The sequence below is a fragment of the Zeugodacus cucurbitae genome, chromosome 4, assembly GCF_028554725.1.
Source record: "Zeugodacus cucurbitae isolate PBARC_wt_2022May chromosome 4, idZeuCucr1.2, whole genome shotgun sequence".
Lineage (NCBI taxonomy): Eukaryota > Metazoa > Arthropoda > Insecta > Diptera > Tephritidae > Zeugodacus > Zeugodacus cucurbitae.
The window spans coordinates 34,140,922-34,157,251 of NC_071669.1; the positions used below are offsets into that span (position 1 = coordinate 34,140,922).

Sequence of the window (16,330 nt, forward strand, 5' to 3'; positions counted from 1 at the left end):
TACCGGGTTTAGGAATATGGTCTGTGATATCTATGATTTCATTATGGGGAGTATGTAGCATTTGGTTACGTCGTGCTAGAATTCCCCGTGATAACTTCGATTTTTAATCTTTATATACAGGACAACAACATGTAATTTGCAGTGTGACTTCCTCCACAATTGCTGCATTTTTTGTTTAAATCCTCTTTCTTAAGGATACATTTTGAAGTGGGATGTAAATCACCACATACCACACAAACACTGCGTAGAGTGCAATATGATTTGGTATGCCCATACTCTTGGCAGTTGGTGCATTGTACCGGACCGTTTCTTTTATGTGGTTCTTCTACGGTTACTCTACGGCGCAGCAAATATTTTAAATTATATATTGGATGCACTTCGTTCTTTTTAAGCTGGTTAGAATTCGGCATCAATTCAATTCTAAACATGGGTTGCGGTACTTTATTTCTATTAAAGATGTTTACGACAGTTTTAACTTCAAAGCCACATTCTTCAATAGCTTCTTTGATTTCACTAGAGTCTACTGAAGACTCTATACCTTTAATTACTACAGCTAGGCCCTTTGAGCTCTTCAGCTGATAGGAATAATAATTTTTGTTTTTATCTGACAAAAACTTTACAACATCCATAAAACTTTTCTCAGTGTAAGTCTGTATTTTCGTTTCATCTATGTTGCCTTTTTTTAAAGGTACTATGTGAAAGTTTTTTGTACCTACAATTTCGCTTAATTTAGCAACAAGAGTATTTGAGCTACGCTCGCGCAAATATATTGGGGGCGGTTTGGCATAAGCGACTGTGGTGGTACCCTTCGCATTATCATCAGAATCATTGCTTAGTAAGGCAAATCTGTTGCCATTTAAAATTTCAGGCTTATTCTTGATTGGCGTGCCGCCTTGAAACTTTTTAGGATTGACCGCTGACCTCACAGGACTTAATTTCCTTTTAATATTGACGTAGCGGTCAATGCCAATCTGTACAGATGAACTCTTTTTGATTTGTACATTCTCACCTTGCGTTATGCTTTTCTTCGCTGTTTGCTCGCTTGCAGGTACCTGCTTCGGTGCGTTCATGTTTGTTGCTGGCCGTTGTTGACTGTCATTCTCTGCTGCTTTTGTTGTTTCTAAGCTCTGCTTCGGGTGCTGCTCAGTTGATCGCTGTGATGACTCATCCTTCTCGCCTTTGCCTTGTTTGTTGGTAGGAGCTGGTTTAGCAGGCTCGACAAAGCTAAAGTAGGCATTTAGAGAATGCCTACGGCCTTGTTGGTGAGGCTGCGCAGCGCTCATGTTATTGTTTATTTTGCTCACTTATAGTTTGTTATTTATTATTTGTTTATTGTTTGCACACTTTTATTTTTGTGTTTTTTTTTTTGTTTTGCTTGACACTTTCGGCGTTATTGGCTAAAGCTTAGCTTAGTGCCGTCTCATCGGATGTTGACAACGTCCACGCTTCTGCACCGTAAAGTAGGACGGGAATGATAAGCGACTTGTAGAGTTTGTTTTTTGTTCGTCGAGAGAGGACTTTACTTTTCAATTGCCTCCTTAGTCCATAGTAGCACATGTTGGCAAGAGTGATTCTGCGTTGGATTTCCAGGCTGTCATTGTTATTGCTGTTAATGCTGGTTCCTAGGTATACGAAATTATCTACAACTTCAAAGTTATGACTGTCAACAGTGACGTGGGAGCCAAGACGCGAATGCGCTGACTGTTTGTTTGATGACAGGAGATATTTCGTCTTGTCCTCGTTCACCACCAGACCCATTCGCTTCGCTTCCTTATCCAGGCGGGAAAAAGCAGAACTAACGGCGCGGGTGTTGTTTCCGATGATATCAATATCATCGGCGTACGCCAGGAGCTGTACACTCTTGTAGAAGATTGTACCTTCTCTATTTAGCTCTGCAGCTCTTATAATTTTCTCCAGCATCAAGTTAAAGAAGTCGCACGATAGCGAGTCACCTTGTCTGAAACCTCGTTTGGTATCGAACGGCTCGGAGAGGTCCTTCCCGATCCTGACGGAGCTTTTGGTGTTGCTCAACGTCAACTTACACAGCCGTATTAGTTTTGCGGGGATACCAAATTCAGACATCGCGGCATAAAGGCAGCTCCTTTTCGTGCTGTCGAAAGCAGCTTTAAAGTCGACAAATAGATGGTGTGTGTCGATCCTTTTTTCACGGGTCTTCTCCAAGATTTGGCGCATGGTGAATATTTGACCGCAACGCGAGCATAATGGGAAAGATACTGAGAGCTGAAGAGGGAAGCGAGACGCATTTGCAGAAAAAGAAAGAAAGAGGCAGAAATGCGTGAGTATGAAGAGCTTGACAAGCTGGCTGACAGGGGTAATGCTCGAAAATTTTACGAAAAGATCCGGCGACTAACTGAAGGTTTCAAGACCGGAGCACACTCCTGTAGGACCCCCAGCGGTGATCTAGTGGTTGATGACCAGAGTATACTGTGTTTGTGGAGGGAACACTTCTCCAGCCTGCTGAATGGCAGTGAAAGTACAACACCAGGAGATGGCGAACCCGATTCCCCAATCGACGACGATGGAACAGATGTTCCATTGCCCGACCGTGAAGAAATTAGAATAGCAATTACCCGCTTGAAGAACAACAAGGCGGCGGGGGCCGATGGATTGCCGGCCGAGCTATTCAAATACGGCGGCGAAGAGCTGATAAGGTGCATGCATCAGCTTCTTTGCGAAATATGGTCGGAAGAAAGCATACCCGACGATTGGAATCTCAGTGTACTCTGCCCAATCCACAAAAAGGGAGACCCCACAATCTGCGCCAACTATCGTGGGATAAGCCTCCTTAACATCGCTTATAAGGTTCTATCGAGCGTACTGTGTGAAAGACTAAAGCCCACCGTCAACAAACTGATTGGACCTTATCAGTGTGGCTTTAGACCTGGAAAATCAACAACTGACCAGATATTCACCATGCGCCAAATCTTGGAGAAGACCCGTGAAAAAAGGATCGACACACACCACCTTTTTGTCGACTTTAAAGCTGCTTTCGACAGCACGAAAAGGAGCTGCCTTTATGCCGCGATGTCTGAATTTGGTATCCCCGCAAAACTAATACGGCTGTGTAAGTTGACGTTGAGCAACACCAAAAGCTCCGTCAGGATCGGGAAGGACCTCTCCGAGCCGTTCGATACCAAACGAGGTTTCAGACAAGGTGACTCGCTATCGTGCGACTTCTTTAACTTGATGCTGGAGAAAATTATAAGAGCTGCAGAGCTAAATAGAGAAGGTACAATCTTCTACAAGAGTGTACAGCTCCTGGCGTACGCCGATGATATTGATATCATCGGAAACAACACCCGCGCCGTTAGTTCTGCTTTTTCCCGCCTGGATAAGGAAGCGAAGCGAATGGGTCTGGTGGTGAACGAGGACAAGACGAAATATCTCCTGTCATCAAACAAACAGTCAGCGCATTCGCGTCTTGGCTCCCACGTCACTGTTGACAGTCATAACTTTGAAGTTGTAGATAATTTCGTATACCTAGGAACCAGCATTAACAGCAATAACAATGTCAGCCTGGAAATCCAACGCAGAATCACTCTTGCCAACATGTGCTACTATGGACTAAGTAGGCAATTGAAAAGTAAAGTCCTCTCTCGACGAACAAAAACCAAACTCTACAAGTCGCTTATCATTCCCGTCCTACTTTACGGTGCAGAAGCGTGGACGTTGTCAACATCCGATGAGACGGCACTAAGCTAAGCTTTAGCCAATAACGCCGAAAGTGTCAAGCAAAACAAAAAAAAAAAAACACAAAAATAAAAGTGTGCAAACAATAAACAAATAATAAATAACAAACTATAAGTGAGCAAAATAAACAATAACATGAGCGCTGCGCAGCCTCACCAACAAGGCCGTAGGCATTCTCTAAATGCCTACTTTAGCTTTGTCGAGCCTGCTAAACCAGCTCCTACCAACAAACAAGGCAAAGGCGAGAAGGATGAGTCATCACAGCGATCAACTGAGCAGCACCCGAAGCAGAGCTTAGAAACAACAAAAGCAGCAGAGAATGACAGTCAACAACGGCCAGCAACAAACATGAACGCACCGAAGCAGGTACCTGCAAGCGAGCAAACAGCGAAGAAAAGCATAACGCAAGGTGAGAATGTACAAATCAAAAAGAGTCCATCTGTACAGATTGGCATTGACCGCTACGTCAATATTAAAAGGAAATTAAGTCCTGTGAGGTCAGCGGTCAATCCTAAAAAGTTTCAAGGCGGCACGCCAATCAAGAATAAGCCTGAAATTTTAAATGGCAACAGATTTGCCTTACTAAGCAATGATTCTGATGATAATGCGAAGGGTACCACCACAGTCGCTTATGCCAAACCGCCCCCAATATATTTGCGCGAGCGTAGCTCAAATACTCTTGTTGCTAAATTAAGCGAAATTGTAGGTACAAAAAACTTTCACATAGTACCTTTAAAAAAAGGCAACATAGATGAAACGAAAATACAGACTTACACTGAGAAAAGTTTTATGGATGTTGTAAAGTTTTTGTCAGATAAAAACAAAAATTATTATTCCTATCAGCTGAAGAGCTCAAAGGGCCTAGCTGTAGTAATTAAAGGTATATAGTCTTCAGTAGACTCTAGTGAAATCAAAGAAGCTATTGAAGAATGTGGCTTTGAAGTTAAAACTGTCGTAAACATCTTTAATAGAAATAAAGTACCGCAACCCATGTTTAGAATTGAATTGATGCCGAATTCTAACCAGCTTAAAAAGAACGAAGTGCATCCAATATATAATTTAAAATATTTGCTGCGCCGTAGAGTAACCGTAGAAGAACCACATAAAAGAAACGGTCCGGTACAATGCACCAACTGCCAAGAGTATGGGCATACCAAATCATATTGCACTCTACGCAGTGTTTGTGTGGTATGTGGTGATTTACATCCCACTTCAAAATGTATCCTTAAGAAAGAGGATTTAAACAAAAAATGCAGCAATTGTGGAGGAAGTCACACTGCAAATTACATGGGGTTGTCCTGTATATAAAGATTTGAAATCGAAGTTATCACGGGGAATTCTAGCACGACGTAACCAAATGCTACATACTCCCCATAATGAAATCATAGATATCACAGACCATATTCCTAAACCCGGTATACTTAAAAAAAATTGATGTACAAGAGAGCTATGCCAATGTTGTAAAAGGCAACACTGTACAAATGCAACTACCACAAAATCCACCAAATGGTGGTATTGAAACCATGATTATAAATCTAACGCATTGTATGACACAATTTATGTCTACTATGCAAAATATGATACAAGATTTAATAAAATCACAAAACCAAATGCTGCAAACTTTATTAAGTAAAAAATGAGAGTACTAAATATCTGTATATGGAATGCTAACGGTGTTAACCAACATAAATTAAAGATTATTAAATTTCTGTCTGAAAAAAATAAAGATGTAATGTTAATATCAGAGACTCATCTGACAAACAAAAACAATTTTAAAATACCGGGATTTAGACTGTATGTTACAAATCACCCGGATGGAAAAGCACACGGTGGAACGGCAGTGTTGGTTAGAAATAGGTTAAACCACTATGCTCGGGAATCTCATGCTACAGCCCAGTTACAAGCTACAACAATATCCTTAAAAAATAGGAATTCTGATTTAAATCTAACGGCTATATACTGCCCACCTCGTTTTAAAATTACAGATAGCGAATTTAAAGACTTTTTTGGAACGCTAGGTCATAGATTTCTAGCAGGTGGAGATTATAATGCAAAACACATGTACTGGGGTTCACGTCTTATTAATCCGAAAGGACGCCAGCTGTACCAAACCATTATGAACCATAATAACATTGATATAATATCTCCTGGCTAGCCCACATACTGGCCCAGTGATCTCAACAAACTACCAGATTTAATTGATTTCGCTGTAACCAAAAATATAGATAGATCGCTTGTGACAGTTGATACATGTACAGACTTATCTTCTGACCATTCACCTGTACTAATAAAGTTGTGTGAAGAACCCATATTCGTTGAGCCAAGGGTGGGTCTAAAATCTCACAAAACGAACTGGTTAAAATACAAAAAATATGTGAGTAGCCACATTAATATTGATGTAAAAATAGATACAGAAAGAGATATTGATGAAGGTATAAGAGAATTTAATGATGTAATTGCATTTGAGCTGTCATAGCAACACCAAACATAAACAATAAACCAATTAGCCGAAGAAAAATCACTAATAATGAAATAGAAAAGTTTGTAAATGAAAAAAGGCGAGCTAGACGTGAATGGCAGTTAAATCGCTCCCCTTCTACTCAGCTTCAACTAAAATATGCTGTACGAAAATTAAAAACAGCGCTTAAACGTGAGGAAGAATACCACACTCACAATTATAAAAAGAAACTGTGTCCAAACTCAAACAAACGAAATTCTCTTTGGAAAGCCCAAAAGTCAATGAAGCCTCCAGTCGACTCCAACTTGCCTATAAGAGGCTTGGGTAGAAACTGGGCACGAAGTGACGAAGACAAGGCAAATTGTTTTGCAAATCACCTAGAAAAGGTATTTCAATCTAATTGCCCAAAGAACAGCTATAAGCTGCCCAATCATCTCCAATAGCGCTAACGAGTCGCTTGATTCTATTCAAACGTCATCTTCTGAAATTATTAAAATCATAAAAGAGCTAAATCCAAAAAAGTCGGCAGGACACGATAAAATTACTCCAAAAATGCTAATTGAGTTACCTAATATTGCTTTAACAGTGCTCTCCTTGCTCTTTAACGCTATTTTCAGTTTCGGTACTACCCAATTTCATGGAAAAAGTCGCAGATAATCATGATAGAGAAACCAGGTAAAGACTTGACACAGCCATCTTCATACAGACCAATCAGTCTTCTACCCTGTCTTTCTAAAATATTTGAAAAAGTGTTACTATCAAAGATGTCTCCTTTCCTCCATGATAATAATGTAATACCAACGCACCAATTCGGTTTTCGTGCAAAACATAGCACTGTAGAACAAGTACATAGAATTACTAACGAAATCAGAAGGGCGTTCGAGTATAGAGAGTACTGTTCTGCTATATTTCTAGATGTGGCTCAGGCGTTCGATAAAGTGTGGCATGATGGGCTTTTATATAAGATTAAAAAAAGCTTACCTCTCGAAATGCATAAAACCTTGGAGTCTTATTTAAAAAAAAAGAAAGTTTACTGTCAAAGTAGGAGACTTCATATCTAAAGAACGACCAATAAGAGCTGGTGTACCTCAGGGCAGTGTTTTAGGGCCAACTCTGTACATAATATATACAGCTGACCTTCCAACAGCTAGTAATGTTTTGACATCAATTTTTGCGGATGACACAGCTTTAGTGACCCGAAACAAATGCCCAATTATAGCATCAAGAGTATTAGAAGATCATTTGATTTTTGTCGAAGAATGGCTAACCAACTGGCGTATAAATGTAAACGAACAAAAGTGCAAGCATGTTACATTTTCCCTAAGACCAAAAACGTGCCCGGCAGTTAAAATGAACAATATTTTAGTGCCGCAAGCGACTGAAGTAACATATCTTGGTATTCACTTAGATAGAAGGCTCACGTGGAGAAAACACATATCGAGCAAAATAACCTGCATGAAGATAAGAGCTGCAAATTTAAATTGGCTTCTAAACAAAAAATCAAAACTTAGCCTAGACAACAAAGTTTTGTTATATAACGCGATAATAAAACCGATTTGGATGTACGGCATTCAACTGTGGGGTACGACCTTTGCAACCAATATCGATATAATTCAGAGATTTCAATCAAAAATGCTTAGAACAATCACGTGCTCACCATGGTACATGCGTAATGAAAATATCCATAAAGATCTTGGTATTCTCATGGTAAAGAAAGAAGTGGAGAACAGCAGACACAAATATTTATCCAAACTCCGAGATCACCCAAACCCATTGGCTAACGCTTTAGTACATTCTTGCAATCAATCACGTCTAAAAAGAAGAGATATGCCAGCACACTGATGAGCAACGTTTCACCAAAACAACTCAATCACTTGGTTGAGCTCGTCTAGTTTTAATTAGAATTAAGATTTAATAACTTATTGTTCGGCTCCAAAGAGCAGATTCAATAAATAAACAAATATTAAAAAAAAAAAAAATATCGTTGTAATACAAAATGTGTCTTTCTTTCAGAAAAGAAAATCATTCTACTCTTCACAATATGTGTTGGAAGACAAAATATATCGTTATTTCGTAAAAAAATATAACTAATTATGGCACAACTGAGAAGTCTAGTTATTGTGGTTAAAAACAACATAATAAGTTTAAGTACGGCACATTCTTATATCACGGTTTATTTTCCTACGGAATGAAATTTTTATATAATATGGACGATGAAAGTGCGCACATTACTTCATACTCAACTCAAAAATCGTGTTTTTTGAGTTATGACACTATTCAAGTAAATGAGCGATATCTGATCGCCGTTTGGTATTTTCACAAAACTGACGTATCTGAATGCATTGTCGATAACATGGATATAAGCATACTACTATGTCAACAAATTTAAGATTCCACGATAACAAATGTTTAACAATAGGTGAGTAATAAAGTTCTGCACACAGATGTTCCAGCCACTTCCTCGGGAGGGATCCTCCATTTGCTTCAATTCTCTTTTACTGTATTTTTTTTCGCAAGTGTTATCAGTTTTATCAAATATAATACTGTTCAAATGATCGGCATCACAAATCCACCAACGATTTTGAGGGTACATATGTACGGAGTAAGTCCAGGTCGGTCACTCATTATAATTTTGATACATAACTTAAGCTTTTTTTGTTGGTGTGATGAAAGATTTGGTAGACTTATGCCCGGTTTCACAGTTCGTACTTGAGTTGTCAATATTAAAGACAAAAATCAGCTGTTACTTAAGCACTGCTTAAGTCTCCCAGTTTCAGTACTTAAGAATAACTTAAGTATGAACTGTAAAACGCAATATTTCTGTTTTATCCTAAGCACAACCTAAGCACGGACTGTGAAACCGGGCATAAATCTCATAATTTAATATTTTTTTGTATTTCGACGAGGCACATTTATCCACAGTTGTTCCATAACTGGGCATTTCCGCCAGTAGGTCCACCACAGACAAAATATTAAACATTATTAGAATTACAAAGTTTTTGCAAATTTTCATAGATAAATATTTAAATTTGTTTATATTAAGTTGTTTATCTACATATATAAAAAAATTGATCTTCGAAATATATGTACGCCCATAACTTTCGAACGATTGCATCAGATCCGATGATTCTTGGTTTTATGAATTCTTTATTGTTAGGACAAGGTTTGTATGTTGGAAAATTATAAAAAATCAAACAGTGAAGTATTAAAAAACGCATTTATGAAAATATATTATAAAAATGAATTGCTGTTCGTTTGTCCAGCAAAAAGTCGAGAACAGCTAAACCGATCGGGCTAATTTTAGTCTTGAAATATTCGTGGAAGGCCAGAAAAAGATTAGAAAGTGAGTAAATATGGAAAAATTGCGAGGAAGATATTAATAATAGAATTTTATTCGAGTTGACAAGAAAAATATAAAAAGAGAAAACAAAAAAATTATATGTTGAAGGTTGTCATTGTTGCTTTGTTAAAATATTTTTGTTATTGTTCAATTGTATAAGGTTGTGTGGATAGCTCAAAACAATTTGTAACAAATAAGGAAAGGCTAAGTTGCGGAAGATTTGTGATTTGGTAACTACTTAAAATTGGTCACGTGCGACATCGTAATTATCTTTTGTCTTATAAAATTAACTTAAGATAGATAGATTTACATTATTTATTTACATATGAGCAAAAATCGCACTTTAAATTGCATTGAACTAGATATTTAAATAGATTTTGGCGAAAATTATAGGCTTACAAATCAAAATAGGAGTAGTCATTATAACAAGGTTGTCGGGAGAAAATCATTTGCTGTTATAAGTGATAAGCTAGCGCATAACATTTTTATTTATTGATTAATCTCTTAATAAAATTAAGCAATCCTTTAGTTATATATATATATTTGGCGTAGGAACCGCTTTAAGCGATTATAGCCGAATCCACCAGAGCGCGCCACTCATTCCTCCTTTTTGCTTTTTGGCGCCAACTGGAAACACCAAGTGAAGCCAGGTCACTTTGCACTTGGTCTTTCCACCGGAGTGGAGGTCGTCCTCTTCCGCGGCTTCCTCCAGCGGGTACTGCATCGAATACTTTCAGAGCTGGAGTGTTTTCTTCCATCCGCTGTCTTTTTATTCGCTGAACTATGTCAATGTCGTCGTATAAATCGTACAGCTCATCGTTCCATCGTCTGCGGTATTCGCCGTTGCCAATGTTTAGAGGACCATAAATCTTGCGCAAAACCTTTCTCTCGAAAACCCCAAGAGTCGTCTCATCGGATGTTGTCATCGTCCACGCTTCAGCGCCATACATCAGGACGGGAATAATGAGCGACTTATAGAGTTTGATTTTGGTTCGTCGAGAGAGGACTTTACTTTTCAATTGCCTACTCAGTCCAAAGTAGCACCTGTTGGCAAGAGTGATTCTGCGTTGGATTTCAAGGCTGACATTGTTGGTGTTGTTAATGCTGGTTCCCAGATAAACGAAATTATCTACAACTTCAAAGTTATGACTGTCAACAGTGACGTGGGAGCCAAGACGCGAGTGCGCTGACTGTTTGTTTGATTACAGGAGATATTTCGTCTTGTCCTCATTCACCACCAGACCCATACGCTTCGCTTCTTTATCTAGTCTGGAAAACGCAGAACAAACGGCGCGGTTGTTGCTTCCGATGATATCAATATCATCGGCATACGCCAGGAGCTGTACACTCTTGTAGAAGATTGTACCCTCTCTATTTAGTTCTGCAGCTCGTATTATTTTTTCCAGCAATAGATTGAAGAAGTCGCACGATAGTGAGTCACCCTGTCTGAAGCCTCGTTTGGTGTCGAACGGCTCGGAGAGGTTTTTGTTTTTTCTTATGGTAACTGCTCTCGGATTAAAAACAAGTTTAAATTATCAAGCAGGGTTGATTTTACAAAAAAAATTAAAATGCTCTTCAAAAACAAAATAGTACAACTGTGCTAATGAATTTTATGTCATCAGATTGAAAATCATTCCATAATATATACTTTAGATAAAAAATGGTTAAATGCATTCCAGGTATAGCCCAGTTGCATTTCTTTTGTTCCGATGCTCAAGAAGTAAAAGCTGCTTCATATTCATAATTCTATTTTTTTTTGTGTTCTCGTTTGATGTTATTTAAAAATTAATACATTTACTACTTTTTTAAACGATTTTACTGTATTCGTTGTTAATTAATCCGTATTAAATAAACAATATAAATATTATGATAGAAAAAAATATCCCGTGCGACATGTCTCGTGCGAATGTGGTTAATAACTAATTAATTAAACTATAAATTATTTTTGGGAGAAATGCATACCAATTTTAAAGGCATCAATGCACAAGATTCTACATACTACTACTTCTGCGTCACAATTCGCTGAAATCGCCGTTTGAATCGTTGTGCCCTAAAACGACTTCCATACTTTTGTCCCGTGCGAATGCATTGGTTTTTTGGAAGGAAATTTGTATGAAATTTGACTTCTATTGACAATTCAAGAGTTCGAGTTATGGAGAACTTCGAGTTCAGGAAGTTCGAGTTATGGAAGGAAATTTGTATGAAATTTGATTTCTAAACACTATTGCCAATTTAAAAGTTCGATTTATGGAGATCTTCGAGTTATAGAATTTCCACTGTATTTACAAACCGTCAAATGTGGAACAATAAAAATAATAACAACAATTATAAGTTAATATATGTAAGTTTACTCATTTAAGTTCACATTTTATTATTGTTTGTTCTTAAAAGGTGTGAGAGGAAATGTAAATCTGTTAAAAAATCAGTTTCCTTTTTGTACTTCGGTTTTTCTAATAATTGAAATACAGCTCATTCGTCTCAGTACATTTACATCACTTTTAACTTTAATTGACAATTTTAAAATTGATTTCACCTTGAAAACACTAAACTTTAGAAAAATTTTGACAAAATTGAAAAGGAACGATTCTTGAAACCATTCGTTAAAAATAACCCACACGTACCAGGCGGATTTTGAGCTTTTGTATTCGATTGGGCGATTCGATTTTTAAAACTGCGTGTATTCTTTGCCTTTCCATTTTTCAAGATTTTGTGTTTAGCTGAGGCTATGAAGAAAAATTCTTGCCTGATATTTGAAGAAGTCGAATGCCGCAGGTTTTTTCTTCCACCATTATAGAACTTACTGGCTAGTTCTTATTTCGCATACGGATAAATTTAGTTAACAATATTTCTCCATTTTGGGAGGCTCTGAAGTATGCAGAGTTTTTCTTTTTCCAGGCCCGGAAATGTGTTGTTTGATTTTGGTTTTAATGCCACAAATTGTGGATTTAGCAAACATTATATTTCTTCGTTAAAACGTAAATGACCGAGAATTTCAGTTTTTTCTTTTAACGTCAAGTACACAGTTTCCTTAGAACTAATTTTTATTTAAGGTAGGAGCAAAATACTTTCAAAAATTTAAACGCTTTTTGTTCATGTTTTAGAGCTTTCTTGCCTTGTTCACGTTTTAGAATAGCCAATGCACAAAAAACCGTCTTCACGTTTTAGAGCGTTCAGGTCTTCGAGCGTGCGATGTATGTTCATATATTCTAAATATTATAAAGTTAGCTTACAATTAGAGCTTCAATATTTAGTTTTGCCACTTTTACCGTTCATTACACCCAAAAGACGTCGGGCCTGCTGTCTACAAAGTTCTGAAGAGGCGATTATAGTATGGTTTCTTAAGAATCCTTCAATCTATCAAAAATCTCATGAGAACGACAAGAAGATGGTTTGAGCTTATCATCCAAATATTGTCATAAACGCGCAAAAGGATTTATGTCACGGCTTTGAGCAAGCCATGGTAGCAGCTCTATCGTTTTTTTTATCGAAATATTTTTTCGCAACTCTATTTGTATGTTCGTGGGGCTGAAACAGATGAATCTTTGAGTCATTAAAAAGTCTTCATTCTGCAAATGTAACAAAAGCTCTAAAATCATGCAGTTATTACTTGTTAGATTAGAATATATTAATATTTTGTGAATTTTTTTTAATTTTTGAACTCTTGGAAGAAAAAGTAATAAATGTGTTGGATATATTCCACTTATCTGTACATATGCATATAATTGACACAATTAAGAATATTTTTAACGATAAGTCTACGGTCAACGGTAGCAAAGTGAAAACGTTCTATCAATTAGGAAACAACGATTTCGTACGAAAACATACGAAAGGCTATCAAAGGTGGCAATTTAACGTGGAACGAAGCCATATTTTTATTTTTTTAGTAGTTATACATAGTTACAAATAAAACACCCAGAGGTAGGAGGTAGGAGTGCAGACTCAAATAGAGTTAGATGATGATGCTCCATTTTTATACTATTGTAAGATATTTATATTATTGTTACATCGTTTCAGCATTGCGTTCAAACCAGATTTAAATAATGTTTTCTTTTTTTTCGCTCCAGTTTATTTTCTCTTGGTAATCATAGCAGCTTTGGAGGTGGACGGTCCTATATTCAGGTTGGTCCTCAACACGTCGTTATCATAGGTTTTTTTTTTTTTTTGTTTATTTTACATTGCAACTAGTTCTAAAATATTTACAAAAGAAAGACTAAAAAGCAACTTGAGTATAATATAAAATATTACAAAATTACAAAAATACTCTGAGAGTATTGGCTAGTTTAAAAGATCGCTGGGTTTTATGCGTTTGAGTCGTCTTGGTGGTCCATCTCTAGAAGTTAACATGACTACTTCTTCGTTACAATGCATTAGCAACCTGGCTTCATGTGTTGCTGCAATTTTTAATATTTCAGCGTTAACTGAGTTTACGTTTAGATCACGCTCTATGTCAGCACATCTACAATACCAAGGCGCTTTGACAATAACTCTTAGTATTTTGTTTTGGAATTGTTGGATGACTTTCTTATTATTTGCGTTAGTACATCCCCAGAGTTGTGCACCATAGCTCCATATCGGTCTGAGTACTTGTTTTAGATAAGTAACTTATTTTCGATGGATAACACTGATTTGTTACCAAATAGCCAATTAATATTCTTGAGTCGCATGTCTAGTTCTTTCCGTTTGTTTTTTACATGAATTTTCCACCGTAGCTTAGAGTCAAGTGTCATTCCCAAGTATTTAGCGGAGTTGTAGTATGGTATTCGTACACCGTCTATGAAAATTGGCAAGTACTGTATTTTGTTGTACGTGAAAACAATGTGTACAGACTTAGCTTCATTGAGTTTTATCTGCCATTTCTTTGCCCAATGTAGGACTTTATTTACAGCTTCTTGGAGATTATTAGTTGACTCATGTTCACTGCTACCAACAGCAAGCAACGCGGTATCATCTGCAAATGTGGCTGTTGTGTAATTGTAGTCTACTGGCAGGTCATGCGTGAACAAAATATAAAGAAGAGGGCCCAACACACTACCTTGTGGAACTCCTGCTTTTATTTTCTTAAGACTAGAATACTCGTCTCCTTGTTTAACACGGAAGTAGCGATCTGACAAATATGATTTTATGATATCATAATACTGTTTCGGTAAAATTAGTTTCAGTTTCGAAAGCAGTCCCTTGTGGCAAACTTTATCGAACGCTTTTGCAACATCCAAAAACACGGTAGAACAGAATTTCTCTTCCTCAAATGCTTTTTCTATAGTATTTGTAATTCTATGGATTTGATCAATCGTAGAATGGTTTGCTCGAAACCCAAACTGATGAGCTGGAATTATGGCTTTTCGTTCTATGATTTTATTGAGACGTTTTATGAGAATTTTCTCAAAAAGTTTCGATATTGTCGGTAGAAGTGATATGGGCCTGTAAGAAGATACATCATATCCTGGTTTTCCTGGCTTTTGATTCATAATAACTTCAGCAATTTTCCAATAAGTTGGCACGTATTTAAGATTAAAAGACGCATTAATAATGCTGGTAATTTTTACTATACCTACGGGAGGAAGCTGTTTTAGAACCTCGGCAGTAATCAGGTCGTAACCGGGGGATTTTTTGTTTTTCAGGTTTTTTATTTCCTCACTTAACTCACTGCTTGTACAACTTGAGATTTCCTCGCTTTCCTGACTGCAAACAGTAGGATAATCTACATTTGTTTAAATAATCGGAAAATACTTCCGCTTTTTTTGAATTATCTCTGGCCCAAGTATCAGCGCCTATTTTAATGGGACATACATGAGTTTTTGGTGTTTGTAGTCTTTTACAGCTTTTCCAAAGAGAGTAATCGGAATTTCTTTCATTGGTTAAGGACCGAAGATATTTTGCGAAACTTTCATTTTTGAATCTCTTAATTTTCCGATTAAGATCTTTTGACACTTTATTTAGAATGGAATTATCAACAGGGCAACGAGTTTGATGCCACTTACGTCGTAGCTTACGCTTTAATTTTATTATTTCTCTTATATCATTGGGATATTGAGAGTTCACAGCAAATTTCCTTACGTTCGGTGTACTTTTCCAAGCTGCATGTTGCACGCTTGTTGTAAAATGTAAAATTTCAGATTCCAGTTGGTCTATATTTGATATAGAGTCATTTTTGCTTTCATAACATTCCATGATCTTTCTGAAGTATTCCCAATCTGTACGTTTATTGCACAAGGCCGCTGTATTGTCTTTAAAAATTACGGTTTCACTATAGGTTAAGTAGATTGGCGAATGATCCGAGTTTAGGTCATAACCCTGATTAATCGATAGATAGTTCCGGGATATTTTCCCGACAATGAAAAAATCTATCAGGTCTGGAATTTTTTGACTATCTGTTGGCCAATATGATGGTAGGCCCGTCGATAATGCATAACTTCCGGTTGACTGCAGTGCTTTATAAAGTTCTCGCCCCTTTGTAGTCGTAAGCCTCGAACCCCAGTACGTATTCTTTGCGTTGAAATCTCCACCCATTATGAATCTATATCTGTGTCTATTTATTAAGTTTTGGTACTCTTCACATTGGATTTGATGTCTTGGTGGACTATACACCGACGTAAATGAGAGTGGACTTTTAGCTCCGTAAATAGTCACTGTTGTAGTTTGAAACTTATCAGTTGTAAGTTTTTCTTCCTCAACATGTTTAATCGTATTTTTTAATTAATATTGCACTTCCGCCGCGTGCGCAATTGCTTGGATGAATTGTATGGTAAGTTTCATAGTTTTTAATTTTAAAATAGGTTTGTGACGTAAAATGTGTCTCCGATATCATACATACGTCAACATTT

The 16,330-nt window shown here is 37.2% G+C and overlaps 1 long non-coding RNA gene across 1 annotated transcript; it reads right to left on the reverse strand.

Annotated features, from left to right (window-relative positions):
• Positions 1-11,851: 11,851 nt before the first annotated feature.
• On the reverse strand, positions 11,852-13,023 carry LOC128921509 (uncharacterized). Its single transcript, XR_008470946.1, has 2 exons — positions 12,131-13,023; positions 11,852-12,042 (listed from the first exon to the last, which is right to left on the reverse strand). It is a non-coding gene; the product is annotated as an uncharacterized LOC128921509 (long non-coding RNA).
• Between the last annotated feature and the right edge of the window lie 3,307 nt (positions 13,024-16,330).